Source organism: Dendropsophus ebraccatus, chromosome 11 (genome assembly GCF_027789765.1).
Source record: "Dendropsophus ebraccatus isolate aDenEbr1 chromosome 11, aDenEbr1.pat, whole genome shotgun sequence".
In the NCBI taxonomy this organism is placed as follows: Eukaryota; Metazoa; Chordata; class Amphibia; order Anura; family Hylidae; genus Dendropsophus; species Dendropsophus ebraccatus.
In genome coordinates, this window is record NC_091464.1 from 44,734,768 (window position 1) to 44,755,731 (window position 20,964).

The 20,964-nt window shown below is 41.0% G+C and overlaps 1 protein-coding gene across 5 annotated transcripts in view; it reads right to left on the reverse strand.

Moving 5' to 3' along the window:
* Positions 1 to 20,964, reverse strand: part of RAP1GAP2 (RAP1 GTPase activating protein 2) — a 384,075-nt gene that overhangs the window by 171,577 nt on the left and 191,534 nt on the right. The window lies entirely within an intron of this gene.

Below are 20,964 nucleotides of genomic sequence, written 5' to 3' on the forward strand. Positions count from 1 at the left end.
AAATAAATTATTCGCATCGGGCCCATTTCTGACCAGTACGCCAGGGGGGCGGGGACTGATGGGAGAGATGACAGTCTTATAAAGTATTACATTTTGTGGGTTCAAATAATCTAACTGGAGCAAGAAGTTCAAACAAATAAGCACAGAACTGATCAAAGGAGAAGTCCAGCGAAAAATTTTATGAAAGTTTTGTATTGCCCCCCAAAAGGTATACTGTACTCTACAAATCACCAATATACACTTATTACAAGAAATACTAGTTAGTGCTTTTTTCCCTGCACTTACTACTGCATCAAGGCTTCACTTCCTGGATAAAATGGTGATCGCCCCGACTACCAGAGCTGTGCGGGCTGTGGCTGCTGGAGAGGATGATGGCAGAAGTATGCTCAGTGTCCCTCAGTGTCCTGTGTCCCTCAGTGTCCCCTTGCCATCATCCTCTCCAGCAGCCACAGCCCGCACAGCTCTGGGAGTCGGGTCGCAACATCACCATTTTATCCAGGAAGTGACATCACCATGTTATCTAGGAAGTTAAGCCTTGATGCAGTAGTAAGTGCAGGCAAAAAAAACACTTTATGTGCATTTGATGTAATAAGTGTATATTGGTGATTTGTATAACTTTTGGGGGGCAATACAATACTTTAATAAAAACTTTCACCAGACTTCTTCAAGTGATTCAGTACTTGACTTTCTAATATATAGATACAGGTTGCACACTGCTTGTGGCTTAAGTACAAACAAAAAAAAAAACAGAAGGTGCAACAGCAACCCACAGGTGCAAGGGCTTACCATATATACTCCTCGCAGTGTAGGTATTGGAAACCTTGACATTTTTTAATAGAAGTAATTTACAAATCTGTAAATTTGTGGAATTTGTCAGCTGCAATTCATGTTCCGAACTGCTGTTAGCTGTTAGGTCAAGGAGACACATTGTACCTTTCATATATCTGTCTATGCTTCTCGAACACAGAAAAATGCTTTTATTTTCCTGTGCAAACAGTCAAAGAGGCTTTTCCAGCTACTTATAACTGTGATGACCCTTCTACAAAAACAGCTGCCATAGACATCATGGACCACCTAAAGACTCTTTTACTTGGGTCAATTATTGGACAAACAGACCATGTAAATGGCACATTGATCAGCTGATAAAGGAGTGAATGCTTATTCATCAGCTGATCACTGTGCAGACTGTGTAGGCCTAAGAAAGACAACTGAAGACAGCACCTCTCAGTGAAAAAATGTGATGTCTTTATTCACATCCTACTTGCGCGACGTTTCGGCTGGTTCTCAGCCTTTCTCAAGCGTGATTAACACAGTGTCCAAACCACTCTTAAAAGTGTTCCATATCAATTACACAGCAATTACAAGTCAATTAGTTATATACAGTGCATAAATCAGTACAATGATATATCGTGATATTGTGATCATCATAGTGTACATCACATCTCATTACAGAGTGTATCTTCATCATAATCAAGTGTATCTCATAATGTAAAGCAAGTTTCATGTGCATTTCCAATCCACAGTCATAACACCCTAAAGTGTAAATCTAATAGTGTAATTACAAACATATAAACAAATGATCTTACCCACATGTTCCTGTAAACATGGCGTGTCCGTGTGCAGCAAACGCTGTAATGCGAACGTCACTGCGTCCGCGTCATACTACTACGTCATCACGCTATGCCGTGTGAGACCGGCGCATGCGCAGTGACGTTCAAATAACCTGGGCGCCATTTTGGAAGAGGGAAAAAGGGCTATGAACCTTCCTAGTAGGCTGAACAAATGCACATAGTAGGTGTAACGATAGCGATAGATATCGCAAGATCTAATGTAGATAGAAAAACTGTCTACCAAATAGTTGGTGTAAACAGCTGGCAAAATAACTGGCTGTGCAGCCCAACAAGGTGAAGAAACATAATAAGTAAGTAGACTAGCACCTCTCATGGCAGGATTTGAGAACTACGTCCCATATAGAGAGAAATTGGGAACTATATGGGACGTAGTTCTCAAATCCTGCCATGAGAGGTGCTAGTCTACTTACTTATTATGTTTCTTCACCTTGTTGGGCTGCACAGCCAGTTATTTTGCCAGCTGTTTACACCAACTATTTGGTAGACAGTTTTTCTATCTACATTAGATCTTGCGATATCTATCGCTATCGTTACACCTACTATGTGCATTTGTTCAGCCTACTAGGAAGGTTCATAGCCCTTTTTCCCTCTTCCAAAATGGCGCCCAGGTTATTTGAACGTCACTGCGCATGCGCCGGTCTCACACGGCATAGCGTGATGACGTAGTAGTATGACGCGGACGCAGTGACGTTCGCATTACAGCGTTTGCTGCACACGGACACGCCATGTTTACAGGAACATGTGGGTAAGATCATTTGTTTATATGTTTGTAATTACACTATTAGATTTACACTTTAGGGTGTTATGACTGTGGATTGGAAATGCACATGAAACTTGCTTTACATTATGAGATACACTTGATTATGATGAAGATACACTCTGTAATGAGATGTGATGTACACTATGATGATCACAATATCACGATATATCATTGTACTGATTTATGCACTGTATATAACTAATTGACTTGTAATTGCTGTGTAATTGATATGGAACACTTTTAAGAGTGGTTTGGACACTGTGTTAATCACGCTTGAGAAAGGCTGAGAACCAGCCGAAACGTCGCGCAAGTAGGATGTGAATAAAGACATCACATTTTTTCACTGAGAGGTGCTGTCTTCAGTTGTCTTTTTTGGATTTGTGTCCGGACGGAAGGGTCCTATCCGGTGAGACGAGCACTCCATTTTCTACGTTTTTTCTATTGTTTACCTGTGCTGTTCATTTGACATATTGGATTTGTGTAGGCCTAAGGTCCTATTACACAAGGCGATAAGCAGAAGCAAGGAGCTGTGGGGCGCTGCCTGGGCGATCGATAAATTCTCCGGGCAGCTCATAGAAGACAGAGCGACGGCAGCAGATCGTTGCTATCTGGATCATTGGATTTCTACATGTTGAAAGACATTGAAAGACAACGATTTGTCGTCATCGTGGATGTTGGCTGATCATTGTCTTTTATCACACAAAGTGATTATCGTCCGTAGTGGCCGATAATCACCCAAATACGGACGATAATCGATTTGTGTAATAGGTCTTTTACACATTATCACAGTACCGCCTCTTTCATGTAAACAGGGTATGTGCTGCCAATAATAATGAAAGTTAATATTAGTCCATTTGTGTGGCTGTTTAGGTATATATAGTCCATTGGCTTGTATTGGGCTGCCTACCCAGGTTAAAGTTTTCACTGATAAATTATTTAAATTATGTGGATATTCAGGCTGCAACAAGCAAACCTTTTCTTTGATACCAGTTTGTTGCATTATTATTATTGTATAGGATCAGCTCAGGAAGAATGTGGAAAAAAATTGGATTATTAAGGTTTTTCCATACTAAAAATGGTAAACCTATGTATGTACAGTATGTTTATGCCTTAATATAGAGTATAAAAACAAAACACAATAATTTTCCAGTCTTGATAGAGACCAGGACCAAGTAGCGCCGTTTTCTCATAGGTGGTGCTGCACAAAGTAAGAATAAGTATAAACCATCTCTGCTATCCTCAAGGACTTTCTAAACTTTACACCTACAGACAAATTATAATTTTAACTCAAGTACAATTATGCCCAATAATCGGATATAACGCAATATAAAAAGGACTTGAGTCAAAGTTTATGAAGTTATTTTCATTACTGTTGTGGCTAATGCAACATTTATAACTCATTCAAGGCAGGTACATTTATAACCATAGTAACAAAATAACAAATGAATATTGAAAGTCATTAATTTTACTCACTGTCATTGCGAAATGGACCCTCTAGTCAAAACAGCATTTAAGCTATTAGATAGTACTGTAGGTCACACGACACAAAGCATATCAGTTTCCTTGCTATCAAGTTCTATACTACCTCTAGAAGTAATATCTGCTGTTCACCAGAATCATTCATGTCTGTGATAAAGAAGCCACACACAGGCCCAAGAATACCATGAGCAATGGCAACCATTGGATGGAGAGTGACCTTGAGAAAGCTGCACTGTTTCTACAGGGTAATGGATCATACCTCATACCACAAAGGAGTCATTTTTTGTCCTGGTTGACTGGTGGACAGAATGTCATCTGTAAAATTTAGTTAAAAAAGAACAATAATCTTACTACATACACATCATGGTACATGAGACTGCTTTGCTTCTAGTTTTCTTTAAGACACTAGAGCCAGGGCTGTTTCAACACAAAATTCTTACTCAAATCATGTTTAGCTCTTTAGGCTGCGTTCACACTACGTATATTTCAGTCAGTATATGTATATTTCAGTCAGTATTGCAACCAAAACCAGGAGTGGATTAAAAACACAGAAAGGATCTGTTCACACAATGTTGAAATTGAGTGGATGGCCGCCATTTGCTGTTATTTTAGAACAACGGCTGTTATATTGAAATAATGGCAGTTATTTACTGTTATATGGCGGCCATCCACTCAGTTTCAACATTGTGTGAACAGATCCTTTCTGTGTTTGTAATCCACTCCTGGTTTTGATTGCAATACTGACTGAAATATACTGACTGAAATATACGTAGTGTGAACGCAGCCTTAAACATCTTTTGGGTAAAATGGTGCCCTAGCTATTTTACCAACGTGACAGCCCAATCTCACTCAGGGCTTGTAACCTAATGGGTGTGGCTGCTTATAGACTTGTCAGAAACTTTATTAAAAAAAAAACACACCAAAGAAAAGAGCGAAAAGAGCAGTGGGGTCAGGGGGCTAAAACTCTTTAATTTATTTAGCTTTAATTTTATTATTTTAGCTGAATATTCAGCACTGTATTGTTCTATAAAAGCTGTTCTGTACAAATCTAAATTTATATTTCTTTTGAATAGCTGGGGTTCTCCCGCTGTTCTCTCTTTATGTATACATTGGTTTTCAATGCTCCTTGTTTTTTTTTTTCTGGTGCCTTGGTTTCGACTAGTTTTCTTCATCATGTCCTTAGTTACTTTTTGACTTGTTCCTTTTGAATTTTTGTGTAGTCACTGTGTATGTGTTTAGAAGTTGCTGCTGTTTGTCTCCTAGTTACTTGGTTTCTGTGATTCAGTTTCTATCTAGTTTTTGCCTCTGGGTCCTAGTACCTGCTAGTTGTTCTGTTAGAGCTAGTTTGCAGATCAGGGTTATCATAGGGATGTTTACAGGGACAGTGAAGCTGACATTATCTTTAGTGTTCAGGGATAGATCTAGTGATGGCGAACCTTGGTACAAAAGCTGTTACAAAACTACAATTTCTATCATACCTGGGCGGACAAAGCCATATCTGTGGCTGTCCAGGCATTATGGGAATTGTAGTTTTCCAACAGCTGAAGTGCCAAGGTTTGCCATCACTAATCTATGGTAATATTTAGGGATAGTTAGCTAAAATCAGTCATTTGTACTTTGTTCCTGTATATAATGTTACTGACAGGAGTCGGAGCCTACCGACGCTTCTGGCTCCTGACATTGCGTGCGGTAAATGCCTCATCCAGCGGCATTCCTAGTTATCAGCATCGCGGCCAGGGCTTCATCACTTTCTAGCCCCGCGGCACACAGCTGTTTTCCATCTCTGAAATGACTGACTGGCACATGCCGCTGCCAGTCAGCTCTGCTTCTGAAGGAGGGGCTGGAGTCCCGGGCCCAATCCAGCCCTAGGCTGGGACTTTAGCTCCTATATACTACTACCCCCACCAAGTTTTAGTGCCTGCTATAATGTCTTCTCCAGGAGTGCCTACACTAGCGTTATTCTCTGTTTGCCTAATACTTGTATATCTGGATCTTGGCTTTAGTTTCTTGGACCCCTCTGCCTCTTAACTTGGTACCTGGTAACCTGACTGTTAGTGACCCAGTTTGCTGACTCCTCTTTTATCTTTTAGGCTATGTTCACACTGCGTAAAAGCACCAATTTGGTCTCTGTCACTGAACTATGATTACTGTGATAGAAAATATCACAGTAATCATAGTAATACAGTGAAAATGAATGTATAAAGTACAAAAAGTGACAAACATACAAAAAAATAAAACACACACTTTTTATTATAGTAATAATTGCAGTTTACTCCCAAATTACCCCTACCCCCCCCCAGATTACCCGTAACCACCGCACGTTGCCCGTAACCACCGCACGTTGCCCATAACCACCGCACGTTGCCCGTAACCACCCCAAATTGCCAGTGACCCCCTCCAGATTGCCCGTAACCACCCCAAATTACATGTACCCACCCCAGATTACCTATAAGCACTTCAGTTTATCAGTAACAATCCCAGATTGTCTGTAACCCTTCCAGGTTGCACATAACCCCCCCAGGTTCTCCGTAATCACGCCAGATTACATGTAACCCCCCAGATTGCACATAACCACCGCACGTTGCCTCTGACCACGCCACAATGCCTCTGACCACCGCACGTCGCCTCTGACCACGCCACGTCGCCTCTGACCACCACACGTCGCCTCTGACCACGCCACGGCGCCCCTGACCACGCCACGGCGCTTCTGACCACCCCAAATTGCCAATGACCCCCTCCAGATTGCGGTGCCCATGCCAGATTACAGGTACCCACCCCACATTGCCTATAAGAACTTTAGTTTATCCGTAACCACCCCACTTTGCCCGTAACCAGCCCAGATTGTCTGTAAGCACTGCAGGTTGCCCGTAACCACCCCAGATTGTCTGTAAGCACTGCAGGTTGCCCGTAACCACCCCACGTTGCCCGTAGACACTCAAGATTGTCTGTAAGCACAGCAGGTTGCCCGTAACCACCCCACGTTGCCCGTATCCACCCCAGATTGTCTGTAAGCTGGCTGGTTGTGGAGCGTATGCGCACTTCATAACCAGCCAGGACGTCGAGGAGGAAGGAGCTCCAGGATCAGGTAACGTATATGGGAAAGGGGGGGTGACTGGGGGACGGGGGGTGACTGGGGGAGTGGGGGTCGACTTGGGGGACAGGACACATCACTTTTTATCCCCTGTCACCAATCATTCATGGTGACAGGGGATAAAAAGTGCCGGGATGCACGTGGCACAAGTGATCAACGGTATATAGTATATACCACTGATCGCTTGTACCGGGACCCCACAGGGGGGTCCCCGATCACTGCCCCATGCTCTCCGCTACCTCCGGTGGCGGAGAACATGGGTTTTTCATTCATTTTTACTTTTCCATCGCTGTGAACAGACATTAGTCTGTTCACAGCGATGGCGGCGGCCATCTTGGAAATGTTGGCCGCCGGGGGAGGGGGGTTAGTTATCGGGGCACTAGGGGGGTCTGATCTGGGGTCTGATGGACACTTATTTCATCTCCCCCCGCCGTGGATTCACGGCGGGGGGAGATGAAAGGCGGCGGCACCAGTAATCCCCTTTACCGACGGCTGCCGCTATAACGTTAATAGCGGCGATCGTCGGTAGCTGGGGGGATGGGGTGGGGGCCGTCCCGGCCCCGCTATCTTATTCTCTGCCATCGCCGTAAAAAGCTGATGGCAGCAGAATAAGGACCCTTAGTGACCGCCGTAAAAAGCCGTATCGGCGGTCACTAAGGGGTTAAGATACTGACATGCAGAGTGATGTGGAAAATGTTCCAAAAACTATGAATACATAGCAAGCAAATAGTGCAACCCCTTTATCATCCTAATGAGCATGTCACAAATCATGAAGGATGAAGACAAGGAATAAAATGAGACATGCCAGAGCAGAAGGTAGCTGAGCTATTAGGAGCTGTGTGTCTGGGGAACCAAACTTTTTTTTTGTACAGCAGGTTACGATATAGTCATTTTAATTTTATCACATTTACCAAATAATAAACCTCGGGCTGCACTTGTTTATTTTGTTCTGCTGGTCCATCTAATCTGCCTCTATTATATTTGCCTAATCTTTATCTTAGGATAGATAATGTATATGTTTATCCCAGTCAGGTTTACTGGTTTACATTTATCTACGATGTGTTCACTTTATCAACCGCATCTGCTGGAAGTTTGCTTCAAGCATCTACTACTCTTTCAGTAAAGTTGTATTTTCTCATGTTGCTTCTGATCCTTTCCCCAACTAACCTCAGATTGTGTTCTTGTGTTTAATTTCTTAATTAAAACACTTAAATCCTGAACCTTATTTAGATCTTTAACATATTGCATGGATTATCATCACTGTCGGATATGCCAGCCTTATCATAAATGGGTCTATTGTAGACTTTATACAGGATTCCTTAGGGGAAGCTTTGATGGAAAAGTAGACAAGAAACAAGTAGTCATTGTATAGTACGTGATTACATTTAAAGGAGAACTCTTAAAAACTTTGAAACGTAAAAATTCAGTGCTGGCAGGGCTGTGTGGGAACATAATAAAGAAGTCATACTTACCTGTTCACTTACTCCTGCAGCAGCAGCACCACTCACAGCCTCCTGCAGTGCGGTAATGTTTTGACTGGACCAGTCAGTGACTGAGGTTTGACACTGTTGCAGTCACTGATTGGCTGAGTGGGTTGTTCTTGCACGCGGGTATCAGTTGTGATTACACAAGAATTGGAGGAAAATCGAAGACTGGAGGCTGTCAATACGCTGGTGGCACTGTGACTGTGGGGCACAGGGACAGGTAAGTATGACTTCTTTATTATGTTCCCACTCTGTCTGCCAGCAATATATTTTTAAGTTTCAGATAGAGTTATCCTTTAAGTTAGGCTATGATCTTAGATAGGAACTGCATGTTTTAAAAGTCTGTCAAGTACTAAACTTTTACGTCTTTCATATTGTTTCTAGTTTAGTAGTATAATTGCTTAAGAAGAAATGATCCCAATAGAGTTAAAATAGCACTATACAATGAACCTGTACAAACATTAATGACATCAATGTCAAAATACATCAATTGTAATATTCCACATTAGAGCCAAGATGATTGCAGAGAACATTACTTTTTTTTGCAAACATACAAAGTGAATATTAATATTAATGCTAAAATTCAATCTTTTCTACATCAAGAAATTAAATGCCATTCAGAAAGTTGGCATAGTGCCCAATCAAAATAAAAAGAACATTTCCAATGAACAATATTTATCCTTATGGGCCACAGAGAAAATGTCAGATAATAAAGTAGTATAAGAATTGTAGGCAAATGTCTTGTTTTCAATCTTAATGATTTAGGCCTAATTCTCTATGGCAGTAGAAGTCTAAGCATGGTTAATTATCTGGCGATTGTTCAATTCCATTGACTCTGAATAGAATTTATCATAATTTAAGAAATACTTTTCCAAAAACTGATCAATAGTGGAGAAGAGGTTGGTGAAAAGATTACATTAAACATCCTTCTTCATCCCCAAGGGTAAGGGTTTGTGTTTTTCAGGGCTTTATAGGGTATTTATTATAACTTTCATACTGCCTGAGCCATGCATCATGAGTTCCCTGGTGAGTTTTGCCTGCCCATTGGCCCTGATTGATTACATAATGACTATACAGCAGAATCCTATACCATTCATTGATTTTTCAGCTATTTGCATTTCAAAATGTCTTGAGAATATTTTTAGTATTCCAAAAATAATGAGTATAAGGATAATTGTGACATACATGAACTCCGTATAGAGCTACATATATTTCTGTGTAAAAAAAAAAAAGAGAGAGATTTAAATATCTATTATACTATGCATATATTTCAACTAATCTGGTCAGTCATTTGATTCAGATCAATTACACCCATTCATGCTGATTGGAATCTTCCAGCAAGACAATGCAGACTGTCCTATTTCTACCCTAGCCCCTAGTTCTCCAGACTTGAACCCAATTCTGCTAGGCTGGGTTAACACTACTTTTCTTCATTATTATTTTTTTTTAAGGGGTGAAAAAACGGATGCATTTGTGTGCATACGTTTTGATCTATTTTTTCCATTGACTTGCATTATTAAAAAAAAAAAAAAAGATCAACACGGATCAATTTTTTTTTTAAGTACACAAAAATGTGGTTGACCACATTTTTTTGTGTACCTTAAAAAAATGGATGTGCTTTGTTCCATTTTTGTAATAGAAATCAATAGAAAAAAAGATCAAAATGGATGCACACAAATGCATATGTTTTTCCAACCCTTTTTTTTTTTGTTGCAAAAATGGATGAAAAAAATGTTGTGTGAACCCAGCCGTGGACCTCGATCATCATGTTACGTAGTTACATAGTTTATATGGTTGAAAAAAGACACATGTCCATCAAGTTCAACCAAGGAGGGGATGGATTCAGGGAAGGGGGATATATGCAGGGAAGTGGGATATATGCTCTTTGAATCCCCCCCCCCCCCCCTCGAGCAGTTGTGTGATGCTCTGCAGTCATCATGGCTCCAGAAACCTGTAATAACCTAGCTGGACCTTCCGCATTTGATTCCTGAAGTTTCCCGGTCTGTGCGGAAGGAGGGGACATCCCGGGGACCACCTGTAATTCCGGGATTCAGTCTAGGTAATAGGCTGGATAGGCTAGTATGTCTCCTCCTTCCGCACAGACCGGGAAGGCATCGGAAATCAAATGTGGAAGGTCCGGCTAGGTACGAGTTTGATCGAACCTAGCTTTTTCCGCTGTTCGATTAAGCCTAATAATAATGTGTATTTTCAGTATGGGGTTAAATACTATATAACACCATTCATCCTGATACCTCCAAATAGTAGGCATGCCATACACAGAACTAGGCTGTATATCTAGTGTTTTGGAAAAGTTATTGCTGTAAATGTATTAAATATATAGATCTATAATGTTCTCTTCTTAAAAGTAAGCGATGAGTAACCATATTATTCCAGCTTCTTATTCTGCTGGGTACATTAAACGCTTCTGTAGTTGAAGTGATTCATTTATTTAAGTCACAACATTTTAGAATGTCATTTACACTTGCAGTCTGGTGCGAAGACTCAGTAAACTACCACATAATAAAGAAAATGCATAGGAAAAAATAATCATAACAGTATCAAGCTAAGAGCTATTAAAAGATTGAGGTGTAGCTGATGGCAGGGGAGGGGGTGATGAGGTATGTGTGCCATGGGGATGCCTGTTCGATCATCTCTAGTCACTGACTGGCTGAGTGAGATGTCAATCAGCCAGGTCATGACGTCAGCTGAGAAGAAGATCCCAGAGCCTGGCGGGGGTCCCAGAGTGTCACTTGACAATAAGAGCCATGTCCTTCCTACAGTGGAACATTCAACAAATTGAGACGCAAACTAACTATAAGGAGCATAAGGACCATAAGGACCATAAGGAGATAAGCTCAACTCGAACTTGATCCAGTTATAAATGGGATCTATGGAGCCGGTGTTTCTACAATTAATAGTTAATCTTTTCTTTTTTAGTCACTAACCAAGCAGACAACTGTATAATGTGTGGAGACAATTCTGTGGCAGAGACAAACATGAATTACATTATTTGAATAATTTATTCTTTGTTACATCTCATGCATAATTCTGTCCTTCACCTGCAGCTAAATGATACTGCAGCCAATTGGAGCCCTTGGTGCTATCTTTAGAAGTAATGTGTGAGGAGCTCTCCATCTCCAGTGGTGCACAACCTAGGATGACACAAGATCTCTGACCTACTTTCCATGCCTGCGGCTCATCAGTAGAAGGTGACCAGTGTGGAATGGATAGGAGTCAACATCATCACTATATAGTGCACAGTAAATATAGAATCTTTTGAACAAAGTCGGAATAAATAGCCAGGACTGTCTTTTCGGCAAATGCTTTGCTCATTTCCATGGTGACGGTTTTGGTCTCTTGTTACATTAACAAACCTCAGCCATATACAGTATGAAGCTATCACTTATGACCGTACATCATCACCTTTCTGAGCTGGTAGGCATATACACAAAAGTGTGGCCCATGAGCAACAAGCTTATTAACAGATACACAGATATCAATGTGTTGCATTTAGTTGCACCAGGCGCCTGCGGACGCCATGTTCCCATACAGCAGAGGTGTTACAAATCCAAGAAGAACATCAATCCAGTATGAAATCTACAGTATGCATAGCAAATTTACCTAAGTTTATATTATGACTGTTAGGTTCCCAGATGAAGACAGAGCACCCTCAACTCACTGAACTGATATCATTTCAACATTGATGGTCCAGGATTTAAAAGGAAATGGGTACGGCGGGGCCTCTGTTATTTTTATCATAAAAAGGATGACCACACATTTGTGTGCGCATCTCTTGGAAGACTGGGACTGGGAAATTATAAAGCATTCATCCTACAACTTTAACTTAACACCATTAAACACCATGCTGTATGTAGTCCTATAAGCCATATGATGTGTAATTGCTACTCCGAAGTGGCTGGCCACAGCAGATCACCATTGCTCCTAACGGCTCTGTTGGATGCCACAGAAGTGAGAGATCAGCTATTCATTTCTTATTTTTTTTCCGATTGCTGTCATCTGTAGCTCAAGATACAAGAAGGGCAAATTCCAAGGCTGCTATGGGGAAAATGTATTTCAGTCATGAAACTAATATTGGGGCACCAGCACCACCTATCACATTGGTTAGAAATGTAGTTGTGACAAGCAACATGTGTTCCCGCCAGGACATTGAGGAGCAGTATGTTATAGTAAGGTCAGGCTGTTTATTTCAGATAGTATACCACTATTGAAGAAATAATAATGGAAGGATTATTAATTTATCACCCTGAGATTAATGAAAGAAAAAAACTCCACACAAAGTCCAAGTGCGAGAAAAGTACAATAGTCCCAGGATTGACACTTCACTCAGCTCTTGGAATCTAAATGCGTAAGAGCTTTCACGGTAGATTTCCAACTGTGACTAAAGAATTATTCTGATATCTGGATAAATAATCTAAACGAGATATTTTGTGAAGTTACTACAAGAAAAATCGTAAAAAGATAATGGTGATGAAAACTGAACTGCATGAAGCTAAGGCACATCGCTTTGGGTTTTTTACATGCTTTTTAACAGTAGACAACATGGGGACACAGACGTTTTTTGAACCACTGCACCGGTTTCTGTGTACGGTGCCGGTCTATTAACGAGCACCTGTCCGACATTAGAATCAATGGAGTCATGTGACAGTAGGGAGATTGTCCCACTGGGGGCCAGTGGGCCCGCCTCTAGTGCCAAGTGCCAGTGCTCAGGAATAGACTGGCATCGTGCACGGGAACCGGGCAGTGGTTAAAAAAAAGGACCGCGCCACCAGCACCTGTGCCAGGACTGCTCTGTTTATGTAAAAAACCCAAAGCAATGTACCTAGTGGTACACTTTACCCAAAGGCATGTGACCTAGGCCATATAATCATATTACAGACTGCTATAGATCCAATCTTTATCTTTGCATACTTCTTACTTACTTAAAGTTGGATTCATGGAGCCCCATACAGTTTTTTTTCTTGTTATGTGGCCCCATGAATCCTAACTACGCCCCTGCTTAGAAATAATGGGTATGCATGACAATGTCACAGTCTGATCAATCCTCTGAAAGCACAGAAATAGGAACACATATAGAGCACACATCTAGCCTGGTATCTAGCCTCATAGTTTGTGCCATTTACAGTGCAAGCAACATTAGGTTAGTACAGAATTCATCCTGTGAATGTAAGCAATGTAGGAGGAATTTATGGTGAGAGCTGAAAAGCTTTCTATTTTAGAACCATTAAATATTTTCTCTGGAAAATTATATCCTGCTGTTTATTTATGACAGATTTCCCAATAACAAAACAGAACAAATAAAAGAGAAAAATGAAAGAGAAAAATAAAAGAAGAGATTATAACATATTTAAGAAGCTATAGCTGTGGTTAACTTCGTATCCTAAAAAGAACAAATCAAGTTCAGTGAATGATTTACAATATTAAGCCACCAGCTCCATTTCCTATGTAATTAACTTACAAATCTGTGATACATTCCTGCAATTCATTCTTACAACCAAGCAAACAGCTTACAAAGCAAGGGCATGGTGAAATAAAGCCAACTTCTCCTGCTGAGAACTCACTTAGCTACTTCCATCTCACCCCCAGATATTAATGGAGAGGGACCATGCATGTACAACCTCCCCCCCTTTGTCAAGAATGGGGAGAACAGATAACCCTATCTCAGAACGGTGATATTTTAGCATATCAATATAATACAGTATAGGTGTCCGTACATCATCAATGACCATCGACAAAATGCTTGTTTGGTCAACATAAGCAATACTGTATGTATTCCTGGCAAACCCAATTGTTATTTTAAGGTCAGTAAAAAAAGAACCACCTGAAATTTCCACTGAATGTTGTGTATTACAGGCAATAACCAACCTATACAAAAGCAAGAAATGCCACTGCTAATCGACCTATGAGAAGGTGTGAACCAGCACAAAAACTCAGATATCCTTTTGGTGATATTCAAGACCATTTTGTGCAACTTAAGGTGGTAATAAATCTTCGATAACCATCTGTTATCTCTCCCATACGACCCCTGCCCTCCATATACAGTAATATTCACTATGGCCAAGCGGTTCTGTGTTCTCTATGGAAAGGGTTAAGCCGCAGCCAGAGAGCTTTCGACCCCTATTTCCACCTACCTCTGTCTGTGGACAGTTAGAAGAGACCCATACACCTTATACTTACAGTACATACAAACCTACCAAGATCGGCAGGTTCGGCCAACAAAAGTATAAAGTGTATAGGAACCTAAATAGAGATAGATTGGTTTTTACTCCACTTTCCCACAGACAAGTAGGGATAAAAAAGGAAGGAATACATTGGCGAGGAATTCACGAACATTTTTAACTAAATTTTAAAGTAAGTTTTTTTTCAAGCAAAAACTTTACCAGACACCTTTTACATTTTTTTTTACTACAAACAAAATAAAGTGAATAAGTAATCCAACACACGCAAAGGGGGATATTTATCCAACATGGTGTAAAGTGAAACTGGCTCAGTTGCCCCTAGCAACCAATCAGATTTCATCTTTCATTTTCCAAAGAGTCTGTGAGGAATGAAAGGGGGAATCTGATTGGTTGCTAGGGGCAACTAAGCCAGTTTCACTTTACACCATGTTTGATAAATCTCCCCCAAAAGTCTTTACACAATTGAGCTCCCTGAGATATTGAGACAATGTATAACACTGGGCTAATAAAGGGCGAAAACAATCAGAGTAGTTAAGAATAGAAGGCATCAGGGGTCAGCAATGACTGTAAGAAATAGAGAATAATTCAGTACCTGTCAAGGGTGTCCAGTGCACACTGGGTGCTGTTAGGTGACTTTATGATAACCTTTCCTGCTGTTCGGCAAGTCGCTGAAATTCTGTCACTAGTTATTCCTACCTGAGCAGTAAATTGCAGCGACCAAGTGCCAACTACCTTTTAGAGGCCTGATACAAGGCAGACTAATACATGTATACCCTCACTGGCAACATGTTTCTCTGCTCTATAGTCATAGTCATATTGTTCCTAACATTCAATTTCTTGCCCTGCCTCTTCCCAGCACCAGCATGTGGAAGAAGCTCGAGCTAGAAGTAGGAAGAACAGATTATTCATCTCCTTTAAAACTAGATCTTTATGACAAAAAAAAACACTGACGTGTTGCTATGTCCATGAATTAAAAATAGGATATATTTACTAAAACTTGTCAGTTTCTTCAGTATTTTCTTCAGTAAATTATTTATGAATCATATACTGCTTTTATAACAACTGAATCCTGTTTATTTTAGGCTATGTTCACACAACGTAAAACTACGGCCAGAATCACACATCGTGTACGCTATGGCCGGGATCCCATACGGCGCCGGAAAAAACTGACAGGTCAGTTTTCTGCGGCCGGAATTCAGTGAATTCCGACCGCAGAAAGACCTATCAGTTCACACAGTGAAGCGAGGGGCTCCGGACGCTTGCTTCACTGTGGGCTATGGGAAGCTCTGATGCGGGCGCACGCTGATGCGCCCGCATCAGAGCTCCGCGGCCGGACGGATCATCCGGGCGGTACTTAACCGGACGTTCACGGTACTTAACCGGCCGTGGTCACGGAACGGCCGGTTGTTCACGTAATGTGAACATAGCCTTAAAGGTACAGTAGCTTGAGGCTCTATGTACGACATGTTTTGAATACACAGTGAGATGTAACTATACTTGCAGGTTAAATTCTGGTAATTTATCAAATTTAATTATATATTTTAGATTATTAGAAAAAAGTATTCTTGAAGTAACTATACCACTAAAACTACACCAGATCAGTATTTTCCTGGATAACTTTTAAACTTGAGTCAAAGATGTAATACCAAAGAAAAAAGCCTGTCCATCACTGTAGCCAATAAAATCCACAAATTTATTTATAAATCCAATTGTTGTCACAGCATTAAAACGGTACTCAAATGCTAACACGTTTCAAACTGGTCTGTTTTTAATGATGGCATATACTATGTGATCAGGAGATATAGCTGGGGAGAGAGTGCGGCAGTGATCCACTCCCCAGCCTGTAATGGTGGCCGGGCCTCCCCGCTGCCATGCTCTTACTTAACATTGCGGCCATCTTATTCCATATGCGGTTAGCAGTGTCCCCTCTCTCCGTCGCTAGTTCTTCAGGCCTTTGGGCCTAGCCACTTGGAGTAGCATGTTTCCTCTCTTCACGCAGTATAGATCTGGCTACTAGGGGGAGTGCATGCGCACCCTTCCCAGATTTAAAGGCTTAGTGTCTTAATTATTCCTGCCTGTATATAAGGAGGTATATAAGAAATATAAGGTATATAAGGAGGCTTCCTGCACATGTGCCCTGCCCAATCGTCAAGATCTTTTGGTCCTGCTAAGATCTGTTATTGCAATAGCCTTCCATACCCACATCCCCTGTGTTCCAGCTGTGGTGTTTTAGCGCCCTGGTGTTCCTAGTGTCTGGCCCAGCACTCCCAACTGGTTTCTGTATTCCAGATGTTTCCATCCTGTGTGTGAACCTGACTGACTTGTATTTGTACTAACTACCTGTTTGTGCACATAGTTACCTGCACTGTGTGACCTGCACCTGTGTCTTCGTCACCAGTGTCTGTCACCTACATCCGTCACCTACATCAGGTGTGTCTTATCTGTTTGGCAATTCGGCTGGTTACCACCCGTGTTCCGTTTGTCTCACGGGGTAACAACCTGGTGTGTCCTCCGGGAAAGCCTATCTTCACCATCAGAAGCATCTTGAGAAGAACAGAGGATATGCTTAGACAATGCCTTTAGGGGTAGGCGGTCATGTGGTACAGTGGGCTCAAGTCCGCTGATCTTCTGATGTGCTCCCTCCACGACTATATCTCCTGATCCTTTGACCTGACACACGACAGTTCAAAAGTTATTTTTCATGACAGGTACTCTTTCAAATACTTGTCAACCAAAAAATATAACTACCGATATTGGCAATACCCCATGTATAGGCTCTATACAGCAGGACACAGAATGCCTACAGGTCCATATTATATAGACTTATAGGCACTCCATGTGCTGCCATATGTTGCCACCATAAGCAATGACTATGTTCAATAGATCATACCACATGGATACTTTTTGCATACTGTAGTTATAATCTAAAAATTAAAAACATAAAGAAATGACAAAGTGATCAGAACACGGCACAGGCATTGACTTACTGTACGGCTACAATTAACAACATGTTCTCTATACATGTGGTGATAAGTAAATTGTCTGATTCCATGAAAAGGAGACTATAGGATAATAATATAATGAACCTGACACTGCATTATGATATTCCAGGAATGATAATGATGCTTTTAGATTCTAAGACCGTTGTATAAGTGGGCGATAGTGATTGCTCTCTCATCTTTTTAAAGTTCCTTCTCACATCCACCTCCGGGATAACACAATGATACCAAAGTCTAAAAATAATTTCAAGCTCCCTCAGAAAAATTCAATCTGCCCTGCGCTCCAAATCTGGAAAATGTGTTGAGTGTAAGATCATCTACGCATAACCTACATATGTCACCTTTCTGGACTTTTCTATTGTCTAGCTCAATTTGTGCTTTTAGCATCTATGGAAATGCATGATACGTAGGCAAACTCTGCGTTATCAAAGGGTACGTTCACTTTGCACAAGCTGGACAATTAGGCCCGGCACTCTCTATACTATTGCAATCACTTTAGGATACAGTATTGCTTTAGAAGGTTACTATAAAAACATTACCATATTTCCTAGATTTCATGTTTTTCTCAGTACAATCTGTTTTCTTATTTTTTTTTTATCAAGAATTTTGTAAACAAAATGAAAATAAGAAAAAGGCGCTGTTGTTTAAAGCAGCAATTACTTGTATTTTCCTGCCCATCAACAGTTATAGGCTGTTTATTCTCCTTATGGAGGTCCAGCTGGTAGAGCAATGCACTCTGGGTAAAAAGGTATACAATATAGCTGCTCTCCAGAAGGAACAAAACTCTTTCTTTGGTGGCTTCTGGACACGGACCTACAGGGCAGACACATATAGAGGGCGCTGAAGAGAGATTAAAGGGGATGTCCAGGCCTGGTTATCCAGGCACCTCTACTATCCTTCCTTCCATTGAATTAAATAGAGCTGAATTTTAATACCATACACAACCTTGGGACAGAGGTGGTGCTGTTTTTGCAAGAAAGTAGCTGTGTTTTTTTTGTAATTCTAGATTGTTGATAATTCTAATTGTTGGTTTACATGTGATCAGCAGGTGTGGCTTTGCAAATAGGAGGGGTTTAGTCTACTACTGTAGACTGAAGTCGAGGGGAAGGCTGTAGCCAGACACAGTGCATTGGGAAGGAGGGAGTGAACATGGCTGATCTCTTGGCTGATCTCTTAAGATGCAACTTTAATAACTGATGCCTGAATGATTCTTAGGCCGTCACTGATCTCTCCCGCCCACCACTCATCTTCTCCATACACAAGAATGTTTGGCATGGCCAAGCATTCCTGTATTGTCTATGGAGTGGGAAGGGATAAGCAAGAGCATTCTCACTGCAGCTTATCTCTTACTGAGCAAAGAAGTCGGCCTTGATTTTCCATCACAGCTGACCTGTATCACCACCGATGGCCCCATACCCTTCATAATGACAAACAACAAAAAGTAAATGGTGGAAGACAGCTCACCTCCTGGTAGTTTTTGCCCGGATCTCAGTACATTCGAGAGGGTGCACGGTTCCCGGTGGTGGCTGACCGCCAGCAGGCAAAATGGACTGAAGTAGTGTGGTTCCGGCACTCCAAAAATTGATTAAAAATTGTATATTTTATTAAATCATGTTAAAAAGCAGCAGGACAAGTCATGCTGTAAGGCCAAACAGATTGACGCGTCAATCTGTTTGGCCTTACAGCATGACTTGTCCTGCTGCTTTTTAACGTGATTTAATAAAATATACAATTTTTAATCAATTTTTGGAGTGCCGGAACCACACTACTTCAGTCCATTTTACCTCATAATGACACCCGAATCCACAGCGGGTTTAGTTCGTTTCAAAATCTTAAGTGTATGGGGACCATATTTCTGTATTTCTGAGAGTTTTGATTGCAATATAATACAGAATCAGATAATACAGAATCAGATATAGGACAATATAAGATTTCTACATTTATTGTTTCTTTAAAGCATCAAACCTCTGTGTGTGTGTGTGTGTGTGTGTGTGTGTGTGTGTGTGTGTGTGTGTGTGCATTCTGCAATTGTGATTTTTTTTTTAATAATGTTTTTCATGTATGTCCTAATGGTACTATAATGATACTATAAGATAGTGCTGCCTTTGCTTATGACCATAGCCATATAAGGTCTATCTTTTTCTATGGAAGACACAGTTAAGTGCTCTTGTAACACAATACAGTCATCCTAAACATGAACAGTAATGCTAAAATGGTTTCTTTCTAAATGGCTAGAACTTGCCTGAATACCCTGTTCTTTCAGCTTCCAAAGACATTTCTAATGGACCTCCTTTAGCGTGGTACCACATACTCCCCATTAGTGCCCCTCGTACATTTAAGGGCAAATCTAATCGAACATGGCTCTCACCACTTCATACGCTTTAATGGCACGTGGCCGACAGACTCAGAAAATTGAGCCACTTCAATCAAGTAAAGGCTACCTGCAGGTAACTATAAAGGATGCTCTGGCTTCAAAAAGTGTTTTTCCTTCCTTCTGTCTACTGTAAATGATGAATACTATGCTTTATCTATGGTATCATATTATGTATGAGCACATTATATGCATTCTATGCCCTTCCATCAGTCTTAATTAAAGCCCGCCGCCCGCTAGCACCCTACCGGATTTACTAAGAGCGATCTGCCTCCAGAGCAGGAGTAGATCTTTGCCATAAATAACACCCACTAAAAGTCGTAGATCACAATAAATCAGGTGTGGGAGAAGACCATGCCTCCTCCACCCCTTGCTATACCCCTCTACCAAGTGGGGGGTATGTTGGGGAAAGGTCCATGTTTTCGTGCAAATCACCCAATCCTGCACCTTTTTCACAAACCACTTCTGGGCACACATTGATAAATAGCCCCCCTCCCCCCATATGTTATATTGCATATGGAAACCCTAAAAGTACTAGACCCAATGTTCAGCTATACACTCCTAATATTATTTAGGTTGGCTCATCACAGAGACAGTGTACAATGCTTGCAATTGTATTATGAAATTTCACATCATTGTAAAACTTTGTGGCTGCTTTGATTTTTACTTAAAGGGGTACTCCAGTGATTTTTTTTCCCTTTTAAATCAACTGGAGTCAAAAAGTTACAGTATATAGATTTGCAATTTACTTTGAATTAAAAATCTCCAGTATTCCAGTACTTATCCACTGCTGAATGTCCTGCAGAAAGTGGTGTATTCTTTCCATTCTGACATGGAGCTCTCTGCTGCCACCTCTGTCCATGTCAGGAACTGTCCCCTGCAGGGATGGTTTTCTATGGGGATTTGCTACTGCTCTGGACAGTTCCTAACATGGACAAAGGTGGCAGCATGT